The sequence below is a fragment of the Vicugna pacos genome, chromosome 15 (assembly GCF_048564905.1).
Source record: "Vicugna pacos chromosome 15, VicPac4, whole genome shotgun sequence".
Lineage (NCBI taxonomy): Eukaryota > Metazoa > Chordata > Mammalia > Artiodactyla > Camelidae > Vicugna > Vicugna pacos.
Genome location: NC_133001.1, coordinates 36,323,261 through 36,338,668, shown reverse-complemented (window position 1 = coordinate 36,338,668; position 15,408 = coordinate 36,323,261). Strand labels below are relative to the sequence as shown.

At 35.7% G+C, this 15,408-nt stretch overlaps 1 non-coding gene across 1 annotated transcript; it reads right to left on the bottom strand.

Moving 5' to 3' along the window:
• Positions 1–9,138: 9,138 nt before the first annotated feature.
• On the bottom strand, positions 9,139–9,245 carry LOC116283532 (U6 spliceosomal RNA). Its single transcript, XR_004193166.1, has one exon. It is a non-coding gene; the product is annotated as a U6 spliceosomal RNA (small nuclear RNA).
• Between the last annotated feature and the right edge of the window lie 6,163 nt (positions 9,246–15,408).

Here is a 15,408-nt window from a genome sequence, read left to right as displayed (position 1 = left end):
TGGAGCCAAGGAATACTGGACAAAAGAGACAAAAGCCACACAGAATAACAACCCAACCTACAGCTAACTGGGGGAACTCCTCATGAGTACAGATCTGTGCAGTGGCTGATAGATGAAGCCTTCATACAATCCAGATACCTCTGGCTGTTTGTGACATTCTAGTGATGTCCAGAACTAACATAGGGTGGCTACTTTAACAATGTATGCACATTCTGCAAATCAGACCTCCATCATGATTTTTAACATACTTAGACTTGAGATCATTGTTCACTAACACAGAAACTTTAACAGTGTATTTGTTAACAAAAGAAAAGAAATACTGGTTGTATTCTTTAAATCTAATTTCAACTTTTATAAATTTTTGAATTGCTGTAACGATGGTTTTATATTTTTTATTACCTGTTTGAGGGAATAAAGTTTCTTGTTGATGATGACTATCAAAAACTTGAAGGTATCATTTAAAGTCTTAATCAGAAATTGTTTGTTGTCATTTTAAGTATAAAAGTCTAATAAAAATGATAGTTATGTTCCCTGAAGCAAGCTCAATATTCTCATTTGAAATTTCAAGATTTTACATGGATGTATTCTTCCAATTAAAGATCTAATATTTTTTCTAACATTTTGCTTTATAAAGAAATGTAATTATTTTCATCACCATGCCTTATATAGTTACTCCCAGAATTTCTGATTTACCCCAGGAGATATTATCATGTGCTTTGACATAAAAAAAAAAAGGTTGGTAAGTACTTCACTTGGGAAACTTGTATGCCATGGGTGAATCCATTGACCTCTTACCTGCAGACGTTTTCAGACAGCCAAGATTTCCCAATGGCGTTTCAAACCTCATTATCTCATGGTTTGATTCCTGTGCAGACAGAGACAAGCACTGGTGACAGGAATAGCCTCCCTGTGCTATCACTCAATTTCTTTAGTCCCTTAGAATAAGATCAATAAAGCTTTATTCTCTTGAAGGAAAAATTATACTATTGTCTTGGAATGTCACTAAAGACAGTATGTGAGTTCAATAAGAGGATGTCTTGATGGTGCAGATTTCGAGTCTAAGTTAGAATAACTGCTTTAGGGTCTATAAGTGAGCCAAAATTATTCCAATCAATACCAGAATGACATGTGCCACATTTATTACAGTATGTAAGCTTAGGCCATAGGAAGAGAGTTATGGTTAAAATTGCCATGGCCATATTTTATATTTTGAATATCTTTTAGGCTCATTTACCTATTTTTCTAAAGAACTTAGAAATTTAGCACCTAAGGGTTACCCTTATTAATAATGAATTTGACTGAGTATCAGTATATAATAAAGCTAAGTTGCCTCAGCATGATGAGAGAGCTGTGCAATTTACTGCCTACAAGATGACAGTTGTTTTCCCACTTGTGTGTATTTCTTTTTTATTCAGCAATGGAAGGACCTAGTGTAACCATAAGTGAGGCTTTATCTTTTGCATATCTATCGTCACTCTGGCTTATTCAAATCAGGGATCTGTGCGTGGCATAAAATGACCAGGGCTCTGTTCCCATTGCCTTGTAGCCCCCCCTCCAAAATAAAGTAAGGCTTTTTTTCTAAGGAAAAAAATCTAATAACTGTTTATTGATCTGAATCAATAAAATAAAAGATATTAAAAGGTCTACTATTTATAGCACTCAGCAGTGGTACCTTAAGAAGAGCACAAGGTTTTATTGATGTTGAATCTTTGGTCAGACATGAGGAACAGGTGTGAACAGTAGATAGGCTGTAACTCTATGATCTAACAGAGCCTTAGCTAAAAGGCTGTTCTCGCAGATGCATGGTCTCCATGCAAATCAAATACTGTGGTTTTATTTTTAAAAATTCTTTCCTGCTGCAGAAATTCATTGAGAAGTTGAGTTTTTAGAGAGACTGTTGAGTGCTTCAATCTGGAAGGCAGAAGACCTTAGATTGTATATAGTATACTTATAATGATACTGATGCTAGCTGTTGTGTCTGGGTAGGGGAAGGCACTCTGTTAAATGCCTCACATACATTCTCATTTAATCCTCAGAATGCTTTTACTACTGGAACCGCATCTTACTGATGAGGAAAATAAGGCTTAGCAGCTGACCCAGCATCTGAACCACATGTGTCTGACTCAAAATGCCATGCTCTAACCCCTTGGCTCACTGCCTCTTAACAAACATGCATTGAAGTCCCTACATTTTACACATCAGATCTAGAAAAGTTTTTCCAGTCTATGACAGCTGTTTACATTCTTTCAACATTTTTGCAAAAAAAAAAAAAAGTATCATTTTTGGTGCTTAAAAGGCTTGAATAAATAATTAAATTGCAAAATCATTTTTTACCTTTTGGAAACCTACATGCTAATATTTAGAGCCAATCTTAAGACAATGAGGATTTGGGTATTTTAATATATATTTGAAAAATGATTAAACACTTATCACTGTGATTGTAACCACTAGGAGACAAGAGGATACCCACAGCCAGACAGGTCAAGAATGAGTTTTCCAGGTCACTGGCTCTGCGCAGAACTGCCGTGGTGAATCACGTTCCACACGGCCTCTCATGCTGAGCTAGCATCTATGTAGATCAAAGCTGTGGCCAGAATGGCTAATTCATGCGCTAAACCCAAATGTCAAGATTTGTTAAATACGTATTCCTTTAGAAAAACTATCTATCCGAACCCACTGGAAGAAAAGTGAGAGAACAAATTGTCTATGTTTGGATTTAGGTGTTTTAATTTACTGCTGTGAGGAGCAGCCAAACAATAAAAGCAATGGCACAGTGATAGCCTACCTGGGGAAAGAGCGGAGGTCTATTCTTGAAAGTCTTCCAGAAGAAGCATGTAAAGAAGTGAGTGACATTAATAAATTTTCTAGTGGTATATGCTACAGAGGCTCATAAGGGAACCCTCCAGTCTTCCCCAACCACTTTAAATATGAATACATGATTTAATTAATATATCAGTAGTTTAGTGATATAAAGGCTGTCAATATATCAACCCAGCTATTCATTCTTAATCTCTCTGCTTCTTTTCCCCACCCTTCTTTTTCCTTCTCTTCACTTCTGTTGAAGAATATCTCATGATTACCAAAGTGTAATAACCCCCACCACTACCACCAGGGCATATACACTTTCTTTTTTCTTAAGAGTGGAATACTAAGGAGCCTTATAAATCCAAAGACAAAAATCTGCCTCTCTCCCTCTTTGTCTCTTTTCTTCACCCCCAGGTCCACCCAACCAACAACAAGAGTGACTTGCATTTATGGTAGCAACAGTGTCATTCTTCACTCATCTTACAGTCCCATAAAAATTAGTAGCATTTGGACAGTCATAGCATGACAATGTGGAAATCCTGCTATCATTTCTCCCAGCTTTTACTCACATAAGGAAAGGAGAAAAAAAAAGGCAAACATTAAGTAAAATGATGCTTATACTATGATACACACAGTGTCACTTTAAAGTGCCACAACATATTACTTGGGTTAACGTGAAACTCTCATACGAAATTTGTGTGGTTGTCATTCTTCACCTTCCACATCCTTCCCACAGTCAGTGGCTTCCATGTACTCTGGTAGACAAAGCCCACATAATTACACTTGAAATGTTCAAAGACACAGAAACTGGTAATTAGCTACAATCTTTGATTTTCCTGAAACCTAGAAGTTCAGTGAGGAAAAACTCAAATCCTATATCCTTCTGTTAAGCTGAAGCCTTATACAGACACGGCTGATGGAACAGGATAAGCATGCAAGGTCATGGCAGAAAAGAACAGAAGGCCCCCAGAAAAAATCATCACAAGCTGTGAATGAGTGAGAAAGACAGGACTTCACAAGAGTGCTTGGACATTGGAAAGAACTAGTTAGGTGTTCACATGGAACTCTTTCTAAAATAGATTTATATAAAGCTGATGTTTGAAACAATGAATTCACTGATGTTTGAATGCAGTTTCAGTTACCTTGATGTGCTTTCGCTTTGAAAACCCTTCCAGGCCTCTCTGGACTTTGGAACTCATGGATGTTTTTCCCTTAACTTAAGTAATAACACAGGGGCTTTTACTGATTAATTAATTAATTGATATCTACTTTTTATAGGTGTTGGACAAGGAGTTAATTAACCTATCAATCTCTTATTTTATTAAGGAATCCATCTCTCTCATTGTTTACCCATTGGCTCTCTCACCCCATATTTAAAGAGGAAAAAATGAAATGACCTGTGTAGTTATACTTGAAACTCTGTTCTTCCTAGGGGTATGATATGAAGGCATGTGGCACAAAGCAAGTGATGTACTGAGGACATTGTAAGCACATGGAAGTAGAGTACAAAATCACTGAGTGGATTATTACCATATTATCCTAACTTTGAGTCAATTTCCTAAATTCCTGTTGGATCTTCATAAATTTTCTCCAGGCATGTAAACTATTCCCCAGGTGCAAATTAAACACTTTCAAGGCTACATTCGCTTTCTTAGGCTTCGTGGAAATAAATTCATTAAAGTGGACTTCTCCACTAAACTGAATGTACTTCCTTTAAGTGCTCTTAAAATAAGGGAAAGATGACTTTTTTAAAGTGTGTTGATTTGGCAGCCACTCTGGATCCATTTATGGAAAGAATAACCTGAGGGCTACTTATCTGCTGAATATCTCATTCTGGCTCCAGATTTCTGAGCAATAGTCATATGTCTAGAGAAGGCAATCCTGGGTAAGGAATTTTAAGAAGAATTTGATGGCATAGAGCATGATGATGCTTACCTATCTCTGTCTCTTTTCTTATGTAACATAGTAACAATAGAGTGATGCCTGGACAGGGCAAAAAAGAAGCTGAAAAATAGGGACACAGAGTATTTATGAGGGAGTTAGTAAAATATTTGGAAACAAGGCTATTGTGGGCTTCCAGATTAGCTGCGAACCCACCAATGGATAGGTCGGTCTAGCAAAATATTAAACCCAGTTTAGGAGAGTGAATACACTGTCTTCCTCTAATTCTAAATATATCTCCTCTGCAAACAAATTTTAAAAAGAGAAGAGAACAGGTCATACAAGATCTTGAAAAGAAAGCAAAGACAGTAATAAAGAAGATGGTAAGCAGAGCTTCACTGTACGTGAAGAAAGGCACTTGGAGGCCACTGGCTGTTGAAATAGGGCTACAGAGCTTTCAACATGAACCTGGAAGTAAATGGATGGAATAAAAAAGGGAAATGTGAACATTGTTAAAGGGAGGCTTGGAAAGAAATATGAGGACTTTCAGGTCCAATAGTAATTGCACGTAAAAGCTACCAAAGTCCTGGCCTTGCATCCAACTTTCTTTCAAAGTAAACTTTGCAGACCTAGGCGTGCAGGCAGTACTAGAAACTTAGAGTAAGATTGGACTTGGGACAAAATTTAGGAAGATTTGCTGCAAACTTTAGTAGAAATATAAATAGGCCAAAAAAGAAAAAAGAAAGAGGACATTGCAAGTTGACATAGGATTGCCTCCTGAGTTAAAGCTCTATGCTTCAGAAATAAGTGGGTCTTAGAAAATCAAGACAATGTTCAAAATCTAACCAATAAAAGCACCTTGCAATATAACTATCTACTTCAACTCAGAAAGTCTCCTTACAGGATTAGCTACTAAGGACACATTTTTAAATGTAAAAAATATTTGATACACATACATATTTACCAGAGGATTATCTGTAATTGTGAAATCCAAATATCCAACTATAGGCAGACAGTTAAATGAATGAGATTTTTTTGAAGACCTGAAAATGAAATTTACACATCCAAGGCAATAACATTTAAAAAAATTATTACATTTAAAATGTGGGTTCAAATATGTAGATATATTTTAATCAGTATTGTGAAAAAATCCTAAGCCTAAAAGAACAAAACATTTTAATGGAAAGTCACAAAAAAGTCCAAATTCTTGCATTTGTGTGGGTAGCATGATGCTGACATCATTCTCCTCTTCCCCTTCCTCCTCTGATTTCTCATCTTCTATTTTATAATTTCTAAGTTTTATTTAGTAAGCTTGTATCATTTTTTTAAATGATTAAAAACAGTCAGGTCGAGGTAAAATCCCACCTGAACTTATTCTTACAGGAAATTGATCATCTAAGATGGTTCTCAACTAGAACATGCATCAGAATTATCTAATGTCCATGATTCTGAGTTCTGGGGAGGACTGAAATTTTTGCATTTTTCACATGTTCCCAGGTGATACCGATGCTGCTAACATAGGGACCTCACTTTGAGAACCACTGTTCTAATAGAAATGCTAACTTTCATTCCTCATGATTCTCACGATTTTACCCATCTATCCAGTCATTTCACCAGGCTCTGTTTGTGGGGTACAGGGTAGTGAAATTGATGGCAATAATATGACAATATTTTGCCCTTGGTTTTTATTCAGGGTCAAAGTAAATATGACACTTTTTCTTGGAAAAGGCAATGGAGGATATTATTTGTGGGTTCCAAGTTGCTTTTAAAATGCTCGTGTTGTAAAAGCTGTCACAGAACAATTTAATCTACTTTTTTCATTATTTTTCTTTAGTAGACAATAGGAATAGATTTTTAACTATGAATTTATATCTCTGCCTTATTTTGGATTTAAGATGGTTTCCAAAAATATAAGACATGTGACAGAAAAATAGTTGCAAATAAATAGGTGAGGAAATTAGCACATAACTCAGACAACATAACCCTAACCCCTTACCTTGGGAAGGTATGCGTTTACCCTTGCACGAGTTTCCCCCAGGCTTGGTTTTCTGTATGTTTTTTCAGTATTAATTTCCTCTTATACTGGGATAGCAGCTTTGAGAATTTTCTTGCAGCTGTATCTTCCTTTCTACTTTAAATCCCCAAATAGCTACAACAAATTATAGGACTCTACTTGCATTCCTATTCATTACATAATTAATCTTTGACTAAATATCAACAAACACAAGGTTATGTTCAACTAGAAACACAGCTGAAGTTAATATTTAAGGACTAGTATATTTAAGTCTACTGTCTCAAATATAGTTTTAAACATTTGTTTGAATATCTCAACAAAGCCGTGAGAAACAAAAGCTTCAAGAATATGAAAACCTCTCGAATTCGAGATCAAATAAAGGTGCTACAGGCATTGTAATGAACTTCACTCAACATATCAAATTTAACCAGCTGAAAATGTTTGTTTTTTGTTTGTAAGTGGCATTCTATTCAACTTTAAGAAATGAGGGTCCTATCTTACAATGGAAAGGCAGCATATTGTCCCATAGATGGAACAAAATGTCCTTGACTCACTTATCCTTCGGGAGAACACTGCCTTTTGGTACCAGCTACTTAGCATATATATCTAGTCATTTCACTTTAGGGCTTAAAAGTCTAGAGGCTTCCTTTTGTTCTGCATAAAGAGTAATGTTGCTCCTATTTCCAATATACTGGCTTCTGCTTAGCTAAACTCTGGCAATACTGGTTTCCTGCTCCGTAAAGATACCCTAGGAGCACAAAAAAAAAAAAAGAAGAAGAAGAAGCAACTTTAAAATAAGTGATTGAAGTAATTAAACACATTAGAAAAGAAAAACACTGTGATCCAAGAATAGGTAGGTCAGCCCCAAGTTCAAGTGAGACTCGGGGTACTGCAGATACCTGCTTCTTGCTGATTTGGGGAACGTATGCTTACAACTCAAATAACACACTAAAATAGGAATTGGCAAAAATCAGTGAAACAATAGAAGCCTATTTAAGGGAGAAGTTTTTATGCTTTGTTTTTTAAACAGCAAACTATATGATTGGCATTTGCTTACTTAATAAAGCTGTTAAGGATAAAGTTTTCAAGGTTGACACATGATCAATTCAAATCAGTAATTCAAAATTCAGATGAAAACTTGTCAGTGATATTGATATGGTTCCGAGTTGTTTGGAATCAATGTAACCTCAGAATGAAGTGTTGATGGAAATTATTTTTAAGAAGTACTTACTAGGTTCCTCCTGGGTACAGAGTCTTGAATAAGACCCGGAGAGACAGATAAATTATAAACATCTCTGATAAATATTGTACACAAGGATAAACTGACAGAACTGCAACATGGAAAGAATTCAATGTGTTTGTATTCTTCTTTTTTTAAGGGAAACGTTATGACATAATTGCTTCAGAGTTTGCCCACTTGGGAGTACTGAGCACTCACCAGGGGTCAGATGCTTCATGTAAACATTACCTCATTTAATCCTCACAGCAGTCCAGAGAGGCAGGAACAGTTGCACTATTTTACAAAGGAGGGGAAAACGAAGCTCAAGTGTTTAAGCAACTGTCTCAAAATAGCATTGTTTATGGGAGTCAGAATCAAGGCTTGAAGCCAAGACTGCCTGACTTTTTAAAAACCTCTGTTTCCTACAACACACCAGGCTACCATACAGCGGTCCACTCCATGTTCTGGGGATGCCTTCATCTTGTTCCCCAGCATGTTGTCATTTCTAAGTCAAAGATCACTCTGTTCTTAGGAAACACTGCAAAACATATTTCCCTGAAACATTAAATGTACTAGGCAGCTTTCAGATCAAGAGAGGTGTGTCTTACAGGCACTTGGGCACCCTCAGGAAACCATCAATTGGAAATTAAAACCTACTCACACATTCCCTAAAAACTAAAGCAAAGACATATGAAATAACACTGGAGAGATACATAAAACCAACTTGATCTCAAATATCTTAGTAAACTTATTTCATGATACCACACAGTATAGAGAAAAACTCTTTTGGAAGATCATTATTTATATCTAAATAAAAGCTAAATTTTGGCATGATGGCATGATCATTCTAACATGTATGTAATTATTCAACAAACATTCATTACATACTCATACTGTGTGAGGACTCATCCACTCATTCCTTACACAGCCAGATGCATTTCTGGGTGATTCCACTTGCAACCAGCCATTGTGCATACTTGCATCTCCATGGGCTATTGTCCCCACATCACTTTAGCATCCCTACCTATTTAAGACCTACTCATCTTTCAAGATTCAATTCAAATGGTACCTCTGCCATTGAAGCCTTTCCTTTCATCCTCAATCAGGTGTAATATTTCTTCCTCTGTTATTTTCAGTAGCACTTTGTTAATAGTTCTATATAGTAATACATTATATTTATTTATAATAAATATATTTACTGATTTAACAAGCTTTTTTTTTTAATATGGAACACTTCACGAATTTGCATGTCATCCTTGCGCAGGGACCATGCTAATCTTCTCTGTATCGTTCCAGTTTTAGTATATGTGCTGCTGAAGCGAGCACAACAAACATTTATTTAATGCCTTCTAAGTGTTATTCTATTTGAGTCACTTCTAAATGCTGAGTCTACAGAAATTAGAATTATGTAAAGACAGCCTAGCTTGGGTTCACAACCTGGTAAAAGATGCTCACTTCATGTCTTGTATAAGACTGAAAGTTCTTTGATGTTTCACCTTAGGTCTTGTTTGTTTCTGAAAATATAAACCAACATAACACACAAACTATGTATTGCATAAACCAACACATAGTCTTTCCTGTAGCTGCTTTCAAACGTGGTTGTTTAATTAGATTAGAATAACATGCAAAACTTTCAGCAAAAAATAATCAATGTATAGTTACACATAAGGAGAATAAAGCATTTGTATCACTATCTTATTGTTTCAGGGTGTAGGAAAGTAAGGTTTTTCTCTTTTCCAGAGAAACAAACTAGGAACTAACTGACTAAGTAGATGGAGTTCTGTATTTATAAGCATATGCCAGGACTCACTAGACTCTTAGATGAACATAATCTGACATTAAATGGATTTTGAATGTATTACTAGTCAAATTAAATCCCAAAAAGCATTAAATAAATTGCATAATGAAAATGCCTTAGGCAGCATGCTCACAAGGGGTGTACAGTCAACAGAAAGCACGGGATATTGCTGTCCATTTCTTTCTCTTACTGTTATGAATGTGTTCTCCTTATTTTCCTACAAATAAAAATGATGAGATAGAAGTTTATTCCAAGTCGATTTAAATTTTGTGTGGGTAGATAAGTTGCTTCCATATTTTCTCCAGCCTAAGTCACATTGTGTTCAAGTCCCAAAGTGGAGGATTCCATTTTTTCAATTCTTTTCCTATCCTTTTAAGTGCTTAATTCTTACAGCTGATTTCTAGATCCCAGTGACTTGTATACTTAGCCTTTTCTTCCACTAGTCGCTTGAAACAAGACAGTATGTGTCTATTACTCCTTGAAAGAGTTTTGTTCCATCAACATAACTTAGGGCAATGTAAAGTCTAGAAGAATAAATCTATGTTCTATTTTTTTAAAGCCTTTTCTAGTGAATGGTAGCTATCTTCCACAATTCAAGTGGACTAGGAGTTTGCTATTCAGTACTTCATAGAATACACAAATTTCACCTTTTGTATTCTACTTACTTCTGATATGTCTCTAATAGAGTAAAAGCAAATGATTAATTTAAGCCTGGTCAGTCTCCCACTAGAATTTGAGCAAAAATCAGCCAAATGATGCTGCTGTGATAGAGTCCAATATAAATACTAAATGGTAAAAATCTAAAAAAAATAATTAAAGAATTCTATTGTCTAATAAACTTAAAAGACTTTTTTAAAGGAAATTCCTGCAATCCTTGAAGCAGATTTAGAGCAAGAAGTGAAAAAGAAGGAAATGGAAATGGGGGTTATGGAGCCAAATTTAAAAAGGACAGTGAAGTAGGATGGGGAAAGTAAACTGGTGCTATTTGCCCAAGAGACGCCGGTGAGAAAGCCCCCCTCTTCAAAATGGAGCGTTAGTCCTTACTCAGGTTGTAGTATTAGAATGAATGAGAGCGTAAGTTTCTTTAGCTTTATAAACTCCAACTGAAGTTAAGCAAGAAGGGGTAGAAAGGTATTAATTCCAGGCTGGACTACAGTCATTTCTTGAACATCCTGGGAACCTTCTTCCAGTCACCACCACCGTACAAGGGAATGTATTGAAAGCTTCTAATCACCCACCTACTGCTAAACTGGATAAGTTTAGCAGGTCTGTCAGTCAACAGTTTGGGCCAATACATCTCATCAAATATCTTCTTCTTTACATCTGTCTCTGGCTATATTTGTGTGTGTTTGTGTGTGTGTTTTAATTTCCAGATTTATTTCTTGAAGTTTTTCAAACTGACAGAAAAGTTGAAAGACTAATACAATGAACACCTAAATACCCTTGACCTGTATTTACCGTATCTCCCTCTCTGTCCCTCTTTCTTTCTCTCTGACTTCTTTCCTGAATAATTTGAAACTTAGTTACAGAAATCATGACACTTCACCCACAACTTTTTCATCATGTGTCTCCTAAAGATAAAAACATCATCCTACATATGTAAGTTGACGGTACCATCTACCATCCCAATTAAAATGTCCCAAATTATTCCAAAAATGTATTTTTAAATTTTTTAAATACAAGATTCAATGAATGTTGAACCATTACATTTAATTGTTACGTCTTTTTTAAAAGTCACATCACTTTATACTTGCTTGTTTTTCAAGATGTTGATCTTTTTTTTTATGAGTACAAGTTACTTTGAAGAATTTTGAATTTTCTGATACCTTTCTCATGAACGGATTCAGATTAAACACACCTGGAAACAATAACATAAGTGTTATTAGTACTTCTTACTACATCACATTAGAAGCACAACATATCAGATTGTCACACTAGTAGTAATGCTGTCTCATTGCTTGGTTAAGAAGTTTACAGCCAGATCTCTCTATAAAAGTACATTTACCCTATAAAATTCAATCAGTAAATAATTTGTGGGTGCAAATCATTGAGTTTGAATGAATATCCTATTCTCTAATCAAATTTTACCTGAAAGTTTTAGTATCCATGGAGGACAGTTGCCTAATCCAGTTACTACATTGAGGGTTGCCAGTAGTGATTTTCTAATTCTACTATTCCTTCTACATGCACTAATAGATAATTTTTTAAAACAAGTGCCTGTAGTTGTACGCCTCCTACCCCACCACACACATACACAATCTCACAGGTACCACTACCAACTCACAGATATTTATATCAATGTGATTACCATAAATCTTTGATGCTTCAGTTGTTCAACTTGTGACCATTGGGAGCCCCTCCAAGCTGTTTTCCATATTGTTTTGAAATGACCCTATTGTGTCTGAGCATCTCTTCGCTTCCTGCCGCAAGAAGTTTCAGGCTCACCTTGCATTTTTTTCAGGCTTAGATCAGAAGTCAGCTGCATCAAACATTTCTCAAATGAATTGCAGTTTTTTCATTGGGAGTGGAATTTTGAAACCAACTTTGGGAACTAGATGTCCTCCTCAGTAATTGGGAGTCGTTGTTTTGAGATCCTTTCAGTAGGCAGATTCTGTCTCTCTTTGTCTCTGTCTGTCTGTATGTCTGTCTGTCTCTCTTTGTGTTCTTTAACTGTTTATATATTGATAAACCTCTGCTGGGATAGTAAATTTTTTGCTATTATTTTTTAAAGACTATTTTTAGAGCAGTTTTAGGTTTACAATACTAATGCTTTCTTTACCCATTTTCTGGGGTAAATGAAAAGCACAAAATAATTTATTCCATACTCTTTGAAATTGTTATAAAAACTTAGGCCATTGCAAATGTCATTACTCATATATTTTAGTAATTTATCAGACATTTTGGTTGTAGAAACACGTCCCAGAAATTTTCTTAGTTTGTCTCTATTGTTAGATGTTTGTGCTCTTTTGCTCTCAGCTCAAAATATTTGAGAATTTAATAGTGCAGTACATTCAATCTTTCATGCTTCCTATAAAATTAGAAATTCAAAGTTTTGGAAGCCTCTAGTAACCTAAGGAATAGCCTAGCATTGGAAGACTTGGAAATATAAAGGTTTTCTCTCTCTCTTTTTTTTTTTTTTTTGGTGGGGGAGGTAATTAGGTTTATTTAATTTTGGAGGAGGTACTGGGGATTGAACCCAGGACCGTGTGTATGCTAAGCAGCACCCTACCACTTGAGTTATACCCTCCCCTAGGTTTTCCCTTTAATGCTGGCCTTCGCTCCAATCAGCAAACTAAATTCTTTATCACATTTCTTACTCCCAGTGAATTCCAATGTGGCAAGGAGCTCTCAAAAAACATTTAATCATAGTACCACTCATAAGACAAGTTATTAATAAGTGATTACTTCTTACAAGAAATATTGTTCTGCTTACAATGAAGTTCCCATTTTTAACAGAATTTGAGAAAGTGTGGGTATTCAGAATGTGAAACAGAAGTGACAAAAACAGAGCACCTGGCAGAGTTCAAATATCAACCCACAACATTTTTAACTTTGTCAGTTTCAGATACTGCTGTTGACACACACACCCACTGTGAAAGATCACACTCATAGAGACCTGAAACAAAAATACTAGAATCACGAAAGTGGAAGAGACCATAGAGACATGTAAGTAATTTATATGTCTGTAAAAGATGAAATTGAAACTTAGCAGGAAACTGTTGGGGCCAAGGTCGTACTGGAAGTCAGTGGGAGAACAAAGATCAAGTCCAGATTTCCAGACCCCAGGTCAGTGCTGTTCTACTACGTGAACCTATATGTCTGTAGATCCATGGGTGTGCTTTGGTTACCTGTTCAAGGATTAAATTAAACAATGCAAGTACTGAGCAGAATGTGACCTGGTTGGGTGTAGGGAAAAGCAACAAGACAAATGAGAAGAACATAAAAATGAGAGAACATGGATGTCTTCAAGATGATTATCTCATTCACCAGAAATCATGCCCTTAAAATTTGGCTGTTCTCTCGGAACAGCACAACTCTGCAATCCTGGCTCTTTTTACAGACATGGAAAGGAATTTTCTCTAGATACTTAATGTAAATAATCTAATACAAAGGTTGACTGCTGCCACCAAGACTACCAGTGTCTGGGCACTCTGCTGCCTGCAAAATTATCCTCATCCTATTGTGCTTGTGTGCTTTGACAAGGATGATGCCATTCCCAGACCCTAGAAACATAAGCATAAGGGTGATGTGGTCCCTTGAGGATGGCTTTTTCAGTAAACACTTTTTGTTCTTGAGAAAACATGGACATGTTGAACTAGCACAGGTCAAGTTAAGAACTTAGTCTCCCCTCCTTTTTAAGAGCCTCAGTGCAGGGGAAAAAAAAGAGAGAGAGAGTACTTTTGTATAGTAAGAAAACAACAATCTATTAAAATTTTTAGAATATCTTTTACTGAAGTATAGTTGGTTTACAGTGTTGCGTTAGTTTCTGTGTACGGCAAAGTGATGCAGATATATATATAATTTTTCAGATTATTTTCCATTATAGTTTATTATAAGATATTGAATATAGTTCTCTGTACTATACAGTGGGAACTTGTTGTTTATTCATTTTATATGTAGTGGTTAGTATCTGCTAATCCCAAAGTCCTAATTCATCTCTCTCCCTGCCCTTTCCCCTTTGGTAACCATAAGTTTGTTTTCTGTGTCTGTGAATTTCATTCTGTTTTGTAAATAACTTCATTTGTGTCATTTTTAGATTCCATGTATAAGTGATATATGATATTTGTCTTTCTCTCTCTGAATTACTTCGCTTAATATAATAATCTTTAGGTTCATCCATGTTGCTGTAAATGGCATTATTTCATTCTTACTTATGGCTGAGTAATATTGCAGTATATATATACCACATCTTTATACATTCATCTGTCCATCTGTCAATGGACATTTAGGTTCCTTCCATGTTAGAAATATATTAAAAGTACATTTGTCAAAGATTTTGCAAAGATACATAACAAATATGTATATTAAAAGCATTCAAAATCTTCTTGTGTTAGGTGAATATAAAGGGCAATAGATAGAAAAAATAAACAAATGTTTGAAAAGTGTTTGGGGGAGTACTAATGACAGAGGGGTATTTAACTACAAGGAATATCAATTTATTATATACCACATCACTTGACCAGGCTACGTAAAGAACTCAGATGTCAAAGTTGTTAGTCTTTCGTACAAATTTGTGCCAAAATGTCACATTCTGTGATTTTTATAAGAGTATTCTGTGAGGGCTCTGTTAAAGTGCAGTGCACAATAAATGACTGCTTTCAACCAGGGGAGTGCTAGGAGTGACAAAAAAAAATGCCAACTGAAACAAAATGATGGGCCAATTGTGTTTAGTTTAGTTCACGAGATATCACAGGTGGTTATAAAATGACTACTTTGATCTTTTTATAATCAGATACTGAGAATATTAGCATAATGACCAATTGCGTGTATGGTGTGAGTGAAGAATAAGGCAGGGAAGAGAAGGCAGGAAGAGACCTTGGGGAAATGAGGAGGCGCTCAAATTAAGCCTAGGGTTTAACCCTGAAAAGTGAACAGAAAAAGCAATTCTGAGACAAGAGGAACCAGGAAGCCAAACAACAGAGACTTTCTGCCAGCAAGGAGTCTTTTCTTTGCAGGATGAATTTATACCTT